Genomic DNA, 17,721 nt, shown 5'->3' with positions numbered 1-17,721 from the left:
ACTATTTCATTGTGGTTTCTGCCACTTAAAATCAAAGCTCAGCAAAGCTACTATTCCTAACTTGGCTATATTTCCCATTAAGCATAGTGCCATGCCTTTCTGTTCACTTCCACAATTGCATTGCCTCATTCAATGAGGTTATAGTAAAGAAAAGAAAAATAAAGAACAGATGGAGGTGTAATTCCTCTTATCATGTAGAAATAGAGATTGGAGCTAATCTTTACAATTAATATGCTGCTGAGTCCACTCTATGTGATCTGTGCAGTGCTTTTTCATTACAGTAATCCTTATTTTTTAGTAGCTCTTATTTTCACTGAGGCTTGTCAATAATTATAGATGATTGCTGAAGTGGAAAATCAACAAGAGCTGGCAGAAAAATGGAGACTGGGGTGGCATTCACTGATAAAAAGTTCATGTCATCTCCCTGTTTCAGTACTGGACATAAAGGTACACCCTTATATGTAGAAGCTATCTGTGCAACAACTAAAATCATCTTCAAACAGATTAGAATTTGAACTCTGCTCTGAAATTACGTTCCTGGATTAATTTAGCATATTCCCCTTAAAGGAATTTCTGTGTTCCTGTCAGTTCCTGTCAGATGCATACAAAAGGTGGGACAGAAAATCCTCAGGGACTCAGATGAGACTCTGTTGTCAGCAGTTGTTTCAGAACTATCACCAGGAATCAAATGCTTTCCACTTGCTATAATGTAGAGAAATCTTTGCAAGCGTGTTTAAAATAAAAACGGTAATTCACATTTATTTTTCCTCTTCTGTATGCCCTTCTCTGACCATTTGATTAAAGCGGGTGATTTAATCTCTGGCTATGGTCAATTGTGTGCTTAAGAGTGCGCTCCAAGATAGGTGAATTAAGTTAGCCTTGGGATCATAGATTCTCTGTTTGTAAACCATTGAGTTTTATTCTTAGTGTGTCTGTTAACAATTTAAATAGATTCTTGTCTATGATATTTTAAAGATGTTAACCAATTTAAAACATGGCCGTAAATTTAAATAGCATTACTACTGCTACTTTTGTATGATGTAAGAAGTTTATAATGGGATGTCCAGGTTGGCTACCCAGGCAATGGCCACCTGAGATGCCGAGTAGAGAAATGAGATGCCTCCCGCAACAGATCTTAGTGGGCAGGTTGATGTGATGCGTTCCATGGTCTAAGATTCCTGGCCGCAATTGGACTTCGGGCTGTCGCTCATCTTCCACTTATGGAGCAGGTGGCCACATATTCCATGCCCAGTGCAGGTTTGGTTGAGCACTGTCCATTGTCTTCGAGGGAGTTTGAAGCCAGGGACCTCTGCTGTTGGGTCAGTGATGAGGTGCTGATCCTTTATGCTGCATGGATTCCACAATTCTGTCTATTTGGATAGTAGGTTGATACCAGCTCTATGAATATTAGCAATTTTTTCCCTGAATGGCCAGTATGATTTTAAAAGTGTTCTTGGTGGGTTTTTCAAGTCTTTGTGAATGGGAAGATTGGTGTTGCTCAAGACCTTTTCCATCTCACAGAGCATGTCACAGAGAATGTTAGATGAGGCAATGTGGGATAGAACCAGGAGCCACTCACTGGCTACCTGGCAGCATTTAGCTGCATGTCCATGATCTTTGTGTGGCAGCTGAAGGACCATGAGGCAGTGCTGTGTTCTGCAGCAGATTAGACGTGGGCTACTGTTGCAGTGTGAGGTGTTCTGGCTGTGGTCTCCCATGATGTTCCAGCGAGTTTCCAGATCAGGCTCATACTTTTTGGCCGGTGTGATTGAGATGAGGCTGATAGGTGAGTAGGTAAATTAATAATCATCAGTGTACAAACAGGGTTTAAAGGAAAGCAAAATACTGCAGATGCTGGAAATCTGGGACGGAATTTTACTAGTGTATTGCAAATTGTGGCGGCGCGCTTTGAAGTTGGCGGTCCGCCCGCGTGGAGCAGCCACTGCTGAGACCCCCTGCGATATTTCACACAGTGGCTCATTTAAATGGAGGGGGCAGAACGGCCGCCCCTGATGATGTACGGAGGCAGCTGCCCCATCCCCGGCAACGGTGTCCGGCGCCACTGCGCAGGCGCGGTGCCACTTTTAAAGGGCTTCAAGCCCTTAGAAAAAATTTGCATTTTTAAAGGGAAAATGTGAAAGGTCACAATAAAAAAACAAGCGAGGTCCCTCATCCACACCGTCCCCCCACCCTCCAAAGATATAGAAAGGTTTCATTTTCCCTCTCCCCGTCGAAATCAATGCTTTCACCCCCAAACATAAAGATCTTTGCCCTTCAACCCCTTCCCACCATCCCCCCAACGAATGGAATCAGTTTTCTCTGCTCCTCGCCCCTCTCGACCTGAACATTAGACTCCTCCCCCTTCCCCACCAGTGTCTCAACTCAGTTCCCCAAAAGGGGATCCGAAGGCACAGGACTTCCGGCCACCAGCCGGAATATCGGCATGGGGCGGTTCCCCGGTCCAGTTAAGTTCACTAACATGCATTTGAATTCATTTTATTATGCAAATGATGGCTGTGCCACCATGCACGGGGGCGGAGGGGATGCACTGAGGCCTCAGCTGCCGCTGGTAAAATGCGGCGGGGCCTTCTCAGCATCGGCGGATGAGGTGGGCCTCCCCCGGAAGAATTTACCAGGCCCCCCACCACAACCCCGACGTCAGATGGCTAGTACAACTCAGCCCCTGAAATAAAAACAGAAAATGATGCAAAATCACTCCTGTTCTCCACCCTATCACATACCTTCCATTTCGTTCTTTCCTATCCCTGCAGAGTAGCAAAAATTTTAAGCCTGGGCTCAGATACTGAAGCAGCCCTTGTCCAGATGCAGCAAGACCTGGACAACTTCCAGACTTGGGCTGATAAGTGGCAAGTAACATTTGCATACACAGGTGCCAGGCAGTGACCATCTCAAACAAGAGAACCCAGAGGTGCCTTTGGAGGTGGAAGGGCCAGGAAAATTGTTGAGAAAGAGGGCATGCTGGTTCCCTGATACGTTCCATCCTCCTCATACTTATCCTGGAGGAGGCTTCAGTGTACTGGTGGCAACCTGTCCGCCAATGGCGCAAAGGCAATTAAGGCTCATCAACAACCAATTAGCAGAAATTTTCCAGTGTAAGTCAGATTTTACCAGTGTCGCACGGGGACCCTCTCCGCATCTGCAGCTCATTAGATAAAAGGAGGCACCTGCTGAGCAGGAGGTCACAGCGCCATGAGAAATAAATTAAATCTACTGCCTTAAGATGCAAATCAGCCAGCCTGAGATCCTCTGCAGGCAGAGGCTTACAATTTGCTTCCAATCTCCTGGAGACTGCAGTAAAGATTAGTGCTACTAGTGAGGAAGTAGTGGCCATTGCCTCCAGCCTTTTCACTCCTCCATTTTGTCCAGCCCTCTTGGGTCCCATGCATACCAGCAGCACTCTCATTGCATGCACAGTGAAGGCTGCCAACCAGCCTTGCAGTCTCACGGGCTGACTCGCCCTCCAACCTCCACAACCTACTCGCAGTGCCTAATTGGATGGTGATCCCGGAGGTGACCCATTAATTGGACACCTCCCATAAAATTACCCTGGTAGGTGTGACAAGCTCACAGGCAACAGTCTTGCTTGTACTGTGTCTTTATTGAACTGAACTTGTCATGGCTGCCTGCAGTGAGTGCCTCATAGTAGAAGTCACATGACTATGGCAAGCCAGGAGGCACATTAGTACAGTATTGCATTTCTATCCCAAACATCCCCCTTTCATACAAAAGAAACAAAAAAAAATTTGCATGCATTATCATTTACACTGTGAGTTGCCTAAGTTACCCACTATGCACACAACTGTTCTCATGCATTAGCAGTTTGTTATTCCTGTCAGTCTCTGCACATGCATTGCACAAATAGTCTTTAAATCACCCCAGTCTCTTAATGGTGCGTGTGCGGATTGTCATTGGCTGTTCATCTGGGTGATTTTCCTTCTCCAGTGAGTGTCGTTCCTGGGTCACTTTTTGCCGCGTTAAATGTTGTATTCCATTTCTGTTGTTGCGATGCTATGGACCGCTGGTACTGATGGTTGATCTGTGGTCTGTGCAGATGGTGAATTCACATCTTCCTGATCAGCTGCCTGCAGTGAAGCTTCTCCAGTTGTGCATATGTGCCTGCAGCTGTGACGGTCTATCTGGATGCTCAGTTCCACTGTGTACGAGCAAGGTGACAACTGCTCTAGGCAGGTCCCAAGTTGCCACTTGGGCTGACTCTTGTTGAGAGTGTTGAAGGTTTGTATCCTGACTGGCTCTCCAATGCTCAATTCTGGCAATGGTTTGGCAATTTTGTCAAAATTAAATTTGGCTTTCTGCCGTTGCACCTTGATTTTGTCACTCACGCCTGTTACTGCTTCTGGCTTCAGTAACTTTTTTGCTATTAATAGTTTGGGTGCGGCGTGACATTAGTCTTTGTACTGGACTACTTTCCATGCCTTCAGTGGACGTGTTTCTCTACTCGAGGATTGCCTTGTATACATTCGTGCTGGATTTACTCGCTTTCTTTATGATTCCTTTGGTGATTTTCACTGCCACCTCATCCTTTCCATTGGACTGGGCATAGTGTGGAGATGATGTATGGTGTTGAATTTCCCAATGCTTTATGAAGTGGCTGAATTCTTCACTCGTGAACTGAGGGCCATTGTTACACATCACAATGTCTGGAATGCCTTAACGACTGAAGTGTGCTTTCAGGCATTTTACAATATCACCAGTAGTCATTCAAGTCAGCTGGTCTACCTCCCAGTAATCAGAATAGTAGTCTATGGTGACAAGATAATCAGTTCCTATGACAGTGAAGAGGTCTACCCCCAGCTTCATCCATGGCTTGTCTGAGATGTCATGTGTCCTCAGCGCCTCTTTACCTTGGTACTCATTGCACACACTGCACTGGCTGATGTGGTCCTTGATTTCATTGTTCATGTTTGGCCAGTAGAGCACTTCTCTTGCCTTTCTCAGACTCGACTCATTCCTTGGTGCCTTGCATGGATGTGCAAAAACTGTTGTTTTCATCCAGCTTCACTTGTCAGGAACCATACTTCGCATCTAGGGTAGTTAACATTTTTGCCTTTGCAAGTTGTGGCAAAATTCCATCGATGGTTGGCATGGGATAGTGAGATCTCTTCAGAGCTTTATTTAGATCTTTAGGGTCAATGCACTCTCAGGCTTTCAGGTTGTTTCATTGCTGCCATGCTGCTAATCCATTCTGCAGGAGTTGCCACTTTCTTGATTACGCCCTTCTTTCCAGCTCTCCTATCTTGTCTTTCAGGCCGGCCTTGAGGGCAACTGGAACTTTCCTCAGCAGATGCCGATTTGGTCTTACCCTCTCATCTTCATCAAGATGATATTCTCCAGGAAGACATCCTAAACCTGTAAACACATCATTGTACTCCTCTAGGATCTGTTCCACAGTCAATGGTTTAGTGTGCTGCGACACGTTGCAAATCTCTTTTTGCACGTTGAGAGTTACCAGTCCAAGCTGTAGACTTGCTGTGACTGAGATGAATGGCTGTTGCTTGCCGTCTATGATCTGGAATTCCAGATCTTCATTCTTGTCATTGCATTGGACTCTCAGAGTAATTTGTCCTCTTGGCACTAGTATTCAAGGTGATTTGACAGTTAGGAAGGACAGGCAAAAAGGAAAAGGAGGTGGTGTTGTGCTGATAATAAGGGATAGGATCAGTACATTAGTAAGGGAGGATCTCAGATCGGAAGAACAAAATCTATTTAGGTGCAGCTAAGAAACAGCAAGGGGCAGCAAACATTGGTAGGAGAAAAGCAAAATACTGCAGATGCTGGAAATCTGAAATAAAAACAATAAATACTGGAAATACTCAGCAGGTCAGGCAGCATCTCTGGAGTGAGAAGCAGAGTTAATGCTTCAGCTCGGTGACCCTTCATCAGAACTGTCAAAAAAACAGTTTTTGCCAGTTCTGATGAAGGGTCACTGACCTGAAACGTTAACTCTGCTTCTCTCTCCAAACATTGGCAGGAGTTGTTTTTGGGCCACCAAAAAGTAGTGGTAGTGTGGGGCATGGTATTAATTAAGAGATTAGAGAAGCATGTGGCATGGGTAATGCAGTAATCATGGGTGAATTCAATCTACATATCGACGGGGTAAACCCAATGAGCACTAATGCTGTGGAGGACGAATTTCTGGAGTGTGTTTGGGATGGTTTTCGAGAGCAGCATTTGAGAAACCGACTGGAGAACAGGCTATTTTAGATCTAGTTTTATGTAATCAGAAAGGGCTAAGTAATAATCTTGCTGTAAAAGAACCTTTAGGGATGAGTGGCCATTTTATAATAGAATTTTACATTATATTTGAAAGTGAGGTAGTTCAGTCTGAAGCCAGGGTGTTAAATTTGAACACGGGGAGGCGGTGGCGTAGTGGTATTGTCACTGGACCAGTAACCCAGAGACTCAGGGTATTGATCTGGGGGCATGGGTTCAAATCCCACCACAGCAGAAGGTGGAATTTGAATTCAATTAATAAATCTTGAATTAAAAAGCTAGTCTAATGATGGCCATGAAACCATTGTCGATTGTTGTAAAAACCCATCTGGTTCACTAATGTCCCTTAGGGAAAGAAATCTGCTGTCCTTACCTGGTCTGGCCTACATATGACTCCAGACCCACAGCAATGTAGTTGACTCTTACATGCCCTCTGAAATGGCCTAGCAAGCCACTCAGTTATATCTAACCACTACGAAGTCAATAAAAAGGAATGAAACCGGACGGACCAGCGGGCATCGACCTCGGCACCGGAAACGTCAACGGCAAACCCAGCCCTGTCGACCCTGCAAAGTTCTCCTTACTAACATCTGGGGGCTTGTGCCAAAGTTGGGAGAGCTGTCCCTCGGACGAGTCAAGCAACAGCCTGACATAGTCATACTCACGGAATCACACCTTACAATGTCCCAGACACTGCCATCACCATCCCCGGGTATGTCCTGTCCCACCGGCAGGACAGACCCACCAGAGGTGGTGGCACAGTGGTCTACAGTAGGGAGGGAGTTGCCCTGGGAGTCCTCAACATCGACTCTGGACCTCATGAAATCTCATGGCATCCGATGTTTGCATGGACAAGGAAACCTCCTGCTGATTACCACCCACCGCCTTCCCTCAACTGATGAGTCAGTACTCCTCCATGTAGAACAGCACTTGGAGGAAGCACTGAGGATGGCGAGGGCACAAAATGTACTCTGGGTGAGGGACTTCAATGTCCATCACCAAGAGTGGCTCGGTAGCACCACTACTGACCGAGCTGGCCGAGTCCTAAAGGACATATCTGCTAGACTGGGTATGCGGCAGGTGGTGAGGGAACCAACAAGAGGGAAAAACATACTTGACCTCGTCCTCACCAATCTGCCTGCCGCAGATGCATCTGTCCATGACAGTATTGGTAGGAGTGACCACCGCACAGTCCTTGTGGAGACAAAGTTCGCCTTCACATTGAGGATACCCTCCATCGTGTTGTGTGGCACTACCACCATGCTAAATGGGATAGATTTCGAACAGTTCTAGCAATGCAAAACTGGGCATCCATGAGGCGCTGTGGGCCATCAGCAGCAGCAGAATTGTACTCAACCACAATCTGCAACCTCATGGCCCGGCATATCCCCCACTCTACCGTTACCATCAAGCTAGGAGACCAACCCTGGTTCAACGAAGAGTGCAGGAGGGCATGCCAGGAGCAGCATCAGGCATACCTCAAAATGAGGTGTCGACCTGGTAAAGCTACAACACTGGACTATCTGCGTGCCAAACTGTGTAAGCAGCATGCAATAGACAGAGCTAAGCGATCCCATAACCAACGGATCAGATCTAAGCTCTGCAGTCCTGCCACATCCAGCTGTGAATGGTGGTGGACAATTAAACAACTAACTGGAGGAGGTGGCTCCTCAAATATCCACATCCTTAATGATGGGGGAGCCCAGCACATCAGTGTGAAAGATAAGGCTGAAGCATTTGCAACAATCTTCAGCCAGAAGTGCCAAGTTGATGATCCATCTCGGCCCCCTCCTGAAGTCCCCAGCATCACAGATGCCAGACTTCAGCCAATTCGATTCACTCCACATGATATCAAAAAACGACTGAAGGCTCTGGATACTGCAAAGGCTATGGGCCCTGACAATGTTCCGGCAATAGTACTGAAGATCTGTGCTCCAGAACTTGCCACGCCCCTAGCCAAGCTGTTCCAGTACAGCTACAACAGTGGCATCTACCCTGCAATGTGGAAAATTGCCCAGGTATGTCCTGTACACAAAAAGCAGGACAAGTCCAACCCGGCCAATTACTGCCCATCAGCCTACTCTTAATCATCAGTAAAGTGATGGAAGGTGTCATCAACAGTGCCATCAAGCGGCACTTGCTTAGCAATAACCTGCTCAGTGACGCTCAATTTGGGTTCCGCCAGGGCCACTCAGCTCCTGACCTCATTACAGCCTTGGTTCAAACATGGACAAAAGAGCTGAACTCAGGAGGTGAGGTGAGAGTGACTGCCCTTGACATCAAGGCAGCATTTGATCGAGTATGGCATCAAGGAGCCCGAACAAAACTGAGGTCAATGGGAATCAGGGGGAAAACACTCCGCTGGCTGGAGTCATGCCTAGCGCAAAGGAAGATGCTTGTGGTTGTTGGCGGTCAATCATCTGAGCTCCAGGACATCACTGCAGGAGTTCCTCAGGGTAGTGTCCTCAGCCCAACCATCTTCAGCTGCTTCATCAATGACCTTCCTTCAATCATAAGGTCAGAAGTGGGGATGTTCGCTGATGATTGCACAATGTTCAGCACCATTTGTGACTCCTCAGATACTGATGCAGTCCGTGTAGAAATGCAGCAAGACCTGGACAATATCCAGGCTTGGGCTGATAAGTGGCAAGTAACATTTGCGCCACACAAGTGCCAGGCAATGATCATCTCCAACAAGAGAGAATCTAATCATCTCCCCGTGACATTCAACGCAATACCATCGCTGAATCCCCCACTATCAACATCCTAGAGGCTACCATTAACCAGAAACTGAACTGGAGGAGCCATATAAATATCATGGCTACAAGAGCAGGTCAGAAACGAGGAATCCTGAAGCCAGTAACTCACCTCCTGACTCCCCAAAGCCTGTCCAATATCTACACGGCACAAGTCAGGAGTGTGATGGAATACTCTCCACTTGCCCGGATGGGTGCAGCTCCAACAACACTCAAGAAGCTCGACATCATCCAGGACAAAGCAGCCCGCTTGGTTGGCACCCCATCTACAAACATTCACACCCTCGACCACCGACGCACAGTGGCAGCAGTGTGTACCATCTACAAGATGCACTGCAGCAATGCACCAAGGCTCCTTAGACAGCACCTTCCAAACCCGTGACTTCTACCAGCTAGAAGAACAAGGGCAGCAAATGCATGGGAACACCACCACCTGCACGTTTCCCCCCAAGTCACACACCATCCTGACTTGGAACTGTATCGCCGTTCCTTCACTGTCGCTGGGTCAAAATCCTGGAATTCCCTTCCTCACAGCACTGTGGGTATAGCTACCCCAAATGGACTGCAGCGGTTCAAGAAGGCAGCTCACCACCACCTTCTCAAGGGCAATTAGGGATGGGCAATAAATGCTGGCCTGGCCAGCGTCACCCACATCCCATGAATGAATTTAAAAAATTGAAAGTATGAGGGGCAAATTGGCTGAGGTGGATTGGGAAACTACATTTAAAGGTCTGACAGTACATAGGCAATGGATAGTCTTTAAAGAAATATTACATAGTTTACAGCAACTATACATTCTTTCAAGGCACAAAAACCCCAAAAGTAAAGGCAGTCAACTGTAGATAACAAAGGAAGTTCAGGATTGTATAGGATTAAAAGAAAAGGCCTATAAAGTTGCCAGAAATAGTAGTAAACCTGAGGATTGGGAGGATTTTAGAATACAGCAAAGGAGGACAAAGAAACTGATAGGAAAGGGAGAATAGAATATGAATGTAAGCTAGCAAAAAATATAATAACGAGCTGTAAAAGTTTCTACAGATACGTAAAAAGGAAGCATTTGGCTAAGACAAATTACAGGCAGAGTCAGGAGAATTTATAATGGGGAATAGAGAAATGGCAAAGAAGCTAAATAATTACTTTGTGCCTGCTTCACTGAGGAAGATACAAGAAATCTCCCAGAATTAGAGATCCAAGGGATTAGGGGGAATGAGGAACTGAAGGAAATTAGTATTAGTAGGAAGGTTGTATTGGAAAAATTAATGCGGCTGAAGGTTGATAAGTCCCCAGGACCTTATATTCTACATCCCAGAGTGTTGAAAGAGTTAGCTATGGAGATAATGGATGCCTTGGTGATCATCTTCGAAAATTCTCTAAATTCTGGAGTGGTTTCTGCAGATTGGAAGGTCGCAAATATCATCCCACTATTTAAGAAGACAGGCAGAGAGAAAACAGGGAACTGCAGACCTGTTAGCCTTATATCAGTCTTGGGAAAATGCTAGAATCTATTCTAAAGGATGTGATAAATGGACACTTGGATAATAATGATCTGATTTGGCATAGTCAACATGGATTTATGAATGGGAAATCATGTTTGACGAACCTGTTGGAGTTTTTTGAGGATGTTACTAACAGAATTGATAAAGGGGAGTCGGTGGACGCGATATACTTGGATTTTCAGAAGGCTTTTGATCAAATCCCCACAGGAGGTTGGTTCGCAAAATTAAAGCACCTGGGATAGGAGGTAATATACTGGCATGGCTTAAGGATTGGTTAACAGGCAGAAAGCAGATAATAGGAATAAATGGGTCATTCTCATGTTGGCAGGCTGTGACTAGTGGGGCACCACAGGGATCAGTGCTTGGGCCCCAGCTGTTGACAATATATATCAATGATTTGGATGTGGGGGCCAAATGTAATATTTCCAAGTTCGCAGATGACACAAAACTAGGTGGGAATGTGTGTTGTGAGGAAGATGCAAAGTGGTTTCAAGGGGATTTGGACAGACTTAGTGAGTGGGCAAGAACATGGCAGTTGGAATATAGTGTGGAAAAATGAGAGGTTATCCACTTTGGCAGGAGGAATAGATATGCAGAGTATTTCTTAAATGGTGAGAGATTAGAAAGGGTAGATATACAAAGGGACCTGGGTGTCTTTGTCAATAAGTCACTAAAAGCTAGCATGCAGGTGCAGCAAGCAATTAGGAAGGCTAATGGTATGTTAAGCCTTTATCTCAAGGGGATTTGAGTACAGGAGTAGTGAAGTCTTGCATCAACCTGTATAGAACCTTGGTTAGACTGCACCTGGAGTACTGTGTGCAGTTTTGGTCCCCTTACCTTAGGAAGGATATTATTGTATTATTGCCATAGAGGGAGTGCAACGAAGGTTCACCCGGGATGGTGAGACTGTCCGATGAAGAGAGATTGGGGAAACTTGGCCTGTTTTCTCTTGAGTTTCGAAGAATGAGAGGTGATCTCATTGAAACCTACAAAATACTTGAAGGGATAGACAGGGTAGATGCAGGTAAGATGTTTCCCCTAGTGGGGAGTCTGGAACCAGGGGACACAATTTCAAAATAAGGGGGAAGCCACTTAGGACAGAGGTGAGGAGACATTTTTTTTCTCAGAGGGCTGTGAATCTTTGGAATTATTTGCCCCTGAGGGCTGTGGAAGCTCAGTCATTGAGTCGGTTTAAAGCAGAGATTGACAGATTTCTAAATACAAATGACATAAGGGGATATGAGGATAGTGTGGGAAAAAGTCATTGAAGTGTATTATCAGCCATGTTCATATTGCATGGTGGGGCAGGCTTGATGGGCTGAATGGCCTACTCCTTCTCCTATGTTCCTATGGTGCCATCATATAGCCTCAACCTTACTTTCGAGGGCTTAATTTATGGATCGCCATGTTGAACCACTTTGCACGAGTCTCTGAAGGTCAGGATGTTGCATGACACACTGGTGTCTATCTGACACTTTATGTTGTCTTATTATTCTCCTTCTGCAGTCATCATTCCAACAGTCACAAACCATTTATCACCTATCAACCTGACTGACCCAAACTGTTGTATGGTGTATAGTGATTCATCAGAATGTTTGGCTGATATCTCTCCAGTGGCCATCTATACTTGCTTGCTGTGCTTCCTTCTAGCAAAACACTTGTGTGCAAAATGATTTGGCTTCTTGTGGTGAGAACACTGCTTTCCCCGCGCTAGACATGCCTTCTTTTCCTTTGTGCGATGTCCTCCGCAGTATTTGCATCTTGTCCTTTGTCCGTGATCTTTCTGCCCTTTAAGCCAGGAATATCTATCAGCATAATGCAAGGCCTGGTCTGTACTTCCATGAATATGCTCTAGCTGCTGATTTATAACCTCAGAGCTTTTGCACATGTCGATCGCTTTCCTGAGAGTATGTATGTCCTCTCTCAGTAGACATGCTCTCACTGAGGGATCTCTTAAGCTTAATATAATCCTGTCTTTAATTAGGTCATCTTTCAGTTGTGCAAATTCACAGGATTCTGCGAGCTGTGTTGATGCAGTCACATATTGATCAATGGATTTTTTTTTCACCTTGGGTCCTAATATTGAACACATACCGTTCATAAATTATGTTCACTTGGAGTTCAAAGTGTGCCTTCAAGGCTTTCAAAATTTCTGCTGTCTTTTTTTTTGGTTCTTTGGAGAGATTTAGGGTGGAATGCATTTTGTAACAGTCTCTCCCCAAGAGTCATAAAAGTGTAGACATCGGTAGCTGCTCTGGTTTGTTAATTAAATCTGTTGCAATTTCATTTTACCATTGTGAGTGGAAAAACTGCCAGTTATGCTTCATATCACCTTTCATTTTGGCCTGTGCCAGGAGAGGAAAATTTGCAGTCATTATATCTTACCCAGTGCTTTCAGCTGTGGCCTGCTTTTTTTGTTCATTTTCTGTGGCTTCCTGTAGCTTTTAGTAGCTTTCATCAGCTCTAAACATTCCTGTGTTCCTGTTTTAGTAGCTGTGCTTCTATACAGCTCTTCAACACTCAACTTCAACTCCATTCTGACACATGTTATGAAATCAAAGGACAACACTCTTGCTTGTACTGTGTCTCTATTGAACTGAACTTGTGATGGCTGCCTGCAGTGAGTGCCTCACGATAGAAGTCACATGACTATGACAAGCCAGGGGACACATTAGTCTTCTTCTTCTTTGGCCTCCTTGTCTCTAGAGACAACGAGTAAGCGCCTGGAGGTGGTCAGTGGTGTGTGGAGCAGTGCCTGGAGTGGCTATAAAGGCCAATATTAGAGTGACAGACTCTTCCATAGGTGCTGCAGAAAAAAATTGTTTGTCGGGGCTGTTATACAGTTGGCTCTCCCCTTGCGCTTCTGTCTTTTTTCCTGCCAACTGCTAAGTCTCTTCGACTCGCCACACTTTAGTCCCGCCTTTATGGCTGCCCACCAGCTCTGGCGACTTGTGATCAATGTCACAGGACTTCATGTCGCGTTTGCAGACGTCTTTAAAGCGGAGACATAGACAGCCGGTGGGTCTGATACCAGTGGTGAGCTCGCTGTACAATGTGTCTTTGGGGATCCTGCCATCTTCCATGCAGCTCACATGGCCAAGCCATCTCAAGCGCCGCTGACTCAGTAGTGTGTATAAGCTGGGGATGTTGGCCGCCTCGAGGACTTCTGTGTTGGCTGCCTGCAGTGAATGCCTCATGATAGAGGTCACATGACTATGACAAGCCAGGAGTACAGTATTGCATTTCTACCCCAAACAGCAGGCACACTTCTGCTGTGAACGGGCTCGGGAACCGAAAATGGTCCCGACTGCCAAAAACTTTCGACCTCCAGAAGATACAGCCCAAGGTATCTATTAGCAAAAGAAAACTTGCCGTCGCCCTGTAGGAGTTTTGGCGCAGCCTTGCTGCACGAATGAGATCACACATGCTTTCACATAACCCTGGCTGTCATTCCAACTTCCTATTTGTGGTTCCTATTGGTAACTGTAGTGGCATTACTCAGGAACTGTTACCTACTAACCATTAATAGAAGAGTTTTCATCTCAACTATCTCAGAATATAAAAAGAGAAAAGTCACCATTGCCAAACAGGGATACGTGCTATTTTTGACATGTGGAAGAACGTGATGATATTTTGACAGAATGTTGTATTTCAGTGTAAATTATGATTTCTGTTCTATTTTAGTAAACAAATGACAAAAGTGTTGCCCAAACATTTTTTCCAGAACGTGATGTCTCTTTAACTAATGGTTACATAGCCAAAGGATGTCCTTGGGCAAAAATGTGTTTATTTGTACTCCCTATTTGCAGAGATTCCTATTTACAAAGGAACACATTACCTTTTATTTAAGAGCAGCATAGTAACATGCCATATTTTACAAATCAATTTATGCCTGGTGTTGCATTGCAATATCATATTTAATTCACTCCAATTAACCCCCTGACTCAATAGGATCTGGTCAGCTTTTAAATCAAATGGATCTTTTTTCCCCAGAGCACATTTCGAGTTGATTTTCTCTCAGTTTCTAAATGTGACTATTGTAAAATAAATTAAAAGAAATGTGTAGCTGTTTGTCATTTTTCAATTGTCCTAAACAATTAGAAATAATCGAAAAGCTTATTTTTTTTATTTTGGAATTTGTCACTGAACTGCTTCCCACAGATCTGCGTTCAAATTCAAACAAATATCTTGCATTTACTGCTGATAACATTGTGCATTTGTCCTTAAGCTTGACTAAAATTACATGTTTGTGCTTGAATGCACTTTCCAATGAATTGCTGCAATTTTGCTTCACTTACAGCTCTGACGTGATACAGTCTGAATATCTCAGGGTTGCCTCGGTTGTGATGGTGATTGTTTTGTTCTCAGTGCTGCTCGGTTTCTGCAGGCTGCTTCTGAAGATGCTCTCTTTGGATTCCTTGATGTGAGGCAGCCTTTTTGCTGATGGACAATTGCCTTCCAGTCCTTGCCACTGGACCCTGTGTTTATGTTTCGTTGCTGGACTCTGTGTTTTGTCATCTGATTGTGATCCTGCCTTCAGTGTGGAGATGCTTGCTGCTTCATTCTCTTACCAGCTGGCTCCGGTTTTGAAAATCTGCAATCACATCACACACACACACACTCTAGTGGTTGGATGGATTCAGTCAAGAAGGTATGGCAAAACCCATCCCTGATAAGTAAAATGTACCAATGTATCATTCTGTACTACATAATAATTACACAAATAACAACATTTCTCCTGTTCCTGTTAAGTGCTGGTAAAGCTAATCCCTTGTTTTAATGTGTGTTTGTTAAATTATTAAACACCTGAGCATTCTATTTGAAATATTACAATTATGAAAATTTGACTTACACCATTGTAACTAGCATCAAGTCCAGGTCATTAATATATGTCGAAATAGCAGTTGTCCCAACAGTGACCCTGAGGAAACCACTGTACACTTCCTTCCAAACAACCATTCATCACAACTCTCTGCTTTCTGTCCCTTAGCCAATTACATATCTATGCATCCTTTGTCCTTTTAATCCCATGCACTTCAATTTTATTAACAGGTATATTATGTGGTACTTTATGAGTCACCAAAGTGAATATACACAACATGAATCAGACTACCATCTTCAATCCTCTTCATCACTTCACCAAAGATCTCAATCGTTAGTCAAACACGAATTTCCTTTAACAAATCCATGCTGGCTTTCATTTATTAACCCATATTGCTCTAAGTGCCAATTAATTTTGTCCCAGGTTACTGTCTCCAAAAGTTCCCCCACCATTGACGTTAGACTGACTGACATGCTGATCTGTGGTTGTCAGGTTTATTCCCCCCCATTTTCTTTGGTGAGGCACCTCAGTCTTTATGAGCCTGTTTTGGAAGGCACATGTTTGCTGACGGCACAGTCCTGTGGTTTCTTACCCATACATTTGTCACCTCCAGACTCAACCCTTCTCCAACCTCTGTAAACTTCAACTCATCCAAAGTTCAGCTGTGTATATATAATTCTGCATCAAGTTCTGCTCACATATCATTCCTATCCTTATTGATGTATGCATAAAATTCACATTCTTATGCTGATGTTCCTCCATGGTCTTGTCCCTCTCTATCTCTGTAACCTCATGCATTGCCACAAGCCCTCACTCCCGAGGTCTTTGATCTTCTGACTGCCACAGTGATAATCCTAGACAAAAGTTGGTGGTGAAAAAGGAATTAGCTGAAGTAGAGGAAGCAATGGATACTAGTTCAGAGAATAATGTGGAACGGCAGAGATAGACCGAATGGGATGATCCAGTGACCAGAGCTCAAACCTTACTTTTTCTACTCCACATAAATGATGTGGTTTCAGAAATCCAATGCAAATTCCTCAGATTTTCCATTGATATTGAATTAGAGGAGGGGCAGTAAAATCTGATGAAACAACCAAGGAAACACAGCAGTTACACAAAACACTCAAGTGGCAGATGAAATTCCTCTCCAAAGTCCTTGAAAACATTACACCCTCCCAAAGCCCTGCTTATCTTCCACCTAAACTACCTTTTCGACTATGACCAATCAGGGCTATGGTAACATAAGACAAGGCTGAAGCATTTGCAACCACCTTCAGCCAGAAGTGTTGACTGAATGATTCATCTCGGCGTCCTCCTGCGGCCCCAGCATCACAGATGGCACTCTTCAGCCAATTCAATTTACTCCACGTTATATCAAGAAATGGTTGAATGCACTGAATATAGCAAAGGCAATGGGCCTCGAAAACATCCCGGTTGTAGTACTGAAGACATGTCCTCCAGAACTAGCCATGCCCCTAGCCTAGCTGTTCTAGTACAGCTACAACACTGGCATCTACCCACCAGTGTGGAAAATTTGCCCAGGTATATCCTGTCCACAAAAAGCAGGATGAATCCAAAATGATCAATTACAACCCGATCAGTCTACTCACAATCATCAGCAAAGTAATGGAAGGTGTCATTGACAGTGCTATCAAGCAGCAATTACTCAGCAATAGCCTGCTCACAGATTCTCAGTTTGTGTTCCAACAGGGTCACTTGGCTGCTGACCTCATTACAGCTTTGGTCCAAACACGGACAAAAGAGCTGAATTCTAGATGTGAGGTGAGGGTGACTGCTTTTGACATCACAGCAGCATTTGACTGAGTGTGGCATCAAGGAGCCCTAGAAAAATTGAAGTCAATGGGAATCAGGGAGAAAACTCTCCACTGGTTGGAGTGATACCTAGCATAAAGGAATATGGTTGTAGTAGTTGGAGCCAATCATCTCAGTCCCAGGAATTCGCTGCAGGAGTTCCTCAGGGTACTGTCCAGGCCCAACCATCTTCAGCTGCTTCAACAATGACCTCTCCATCATAAGGTCTAAAGTGGGGGTATTTGTTGATGACTGCAGTGTTCAGTACCATTCACAACTCCTCAGATATTGAAGCAGATCATGCCTGCCTGCAGCAAAATCTGGACATCATTCAGGCGTGGGCTGATAAGTGGCAAGTAACATACATGTCATACAAATGCCAAGCAATGACTATCTCTAACAAGAGAGAATCTAACCACCTCCCCTTGACATTCAATGGCATTACCATTGTTGAATCCCCCACCATCAACATCCTGGGGGCTTACCATTGACCAGAAACTTAACTTGACCGGCCATATAAATACTGTGGCTACAAGAGCAGATCAAAGGCTGGGAATTCTGAAGCAGTAACTCACCCCTTGAC

The 17,721-nt window shown here is 44.7% G+C and overlaps 1 protein-coding gene across 2 annotated transcripts in view; it reads right to left on the bottom strand.

Annotated features, from left to right (window-relative positions):
• The window catches only part of LOC137374931 (monocarboxylate transporter 14-like), a 70,082-nt gene extending 55,007 nt beyond the window's left edge, over positions 1–15,075 (bottom strand). For both annotated transcript variants that reach the window (XR_010975922.1, XM_068041533.1), the window contains exon 1: positions 14,803–15,075. The gene's annotated coding sequence lies outside the window, so the exon portion shown is untranslated. The remainder of the gene's footprint in view (positions 1–14,802) is intronic.
• Between the last annotated feature and the right edge of the window lie 2,646 nt (positions 15,076–17,721).

This window comes from Heterodontus francisci, chromosome 11 (assembly GCF_036365525.1).
Source record: "Heterodontus francisci isolate sHetFra1 chromosome 11, sHetFra1.hap1, whole genome shotgun sequence".
In the NCBI taxonomy this organism is placed as follows: domain Eukaryota; kingdom Metazoa; phylum Chordata; class Chondrichthyes; order Heterodontiformes; family Heterodontidae; genus Heterodontus; species Heterodontus francisci.
Note: the sequence above shows the minus strand (reverse complement) of the source record. Positions and strands in the feature narration are given on the sequence as shown.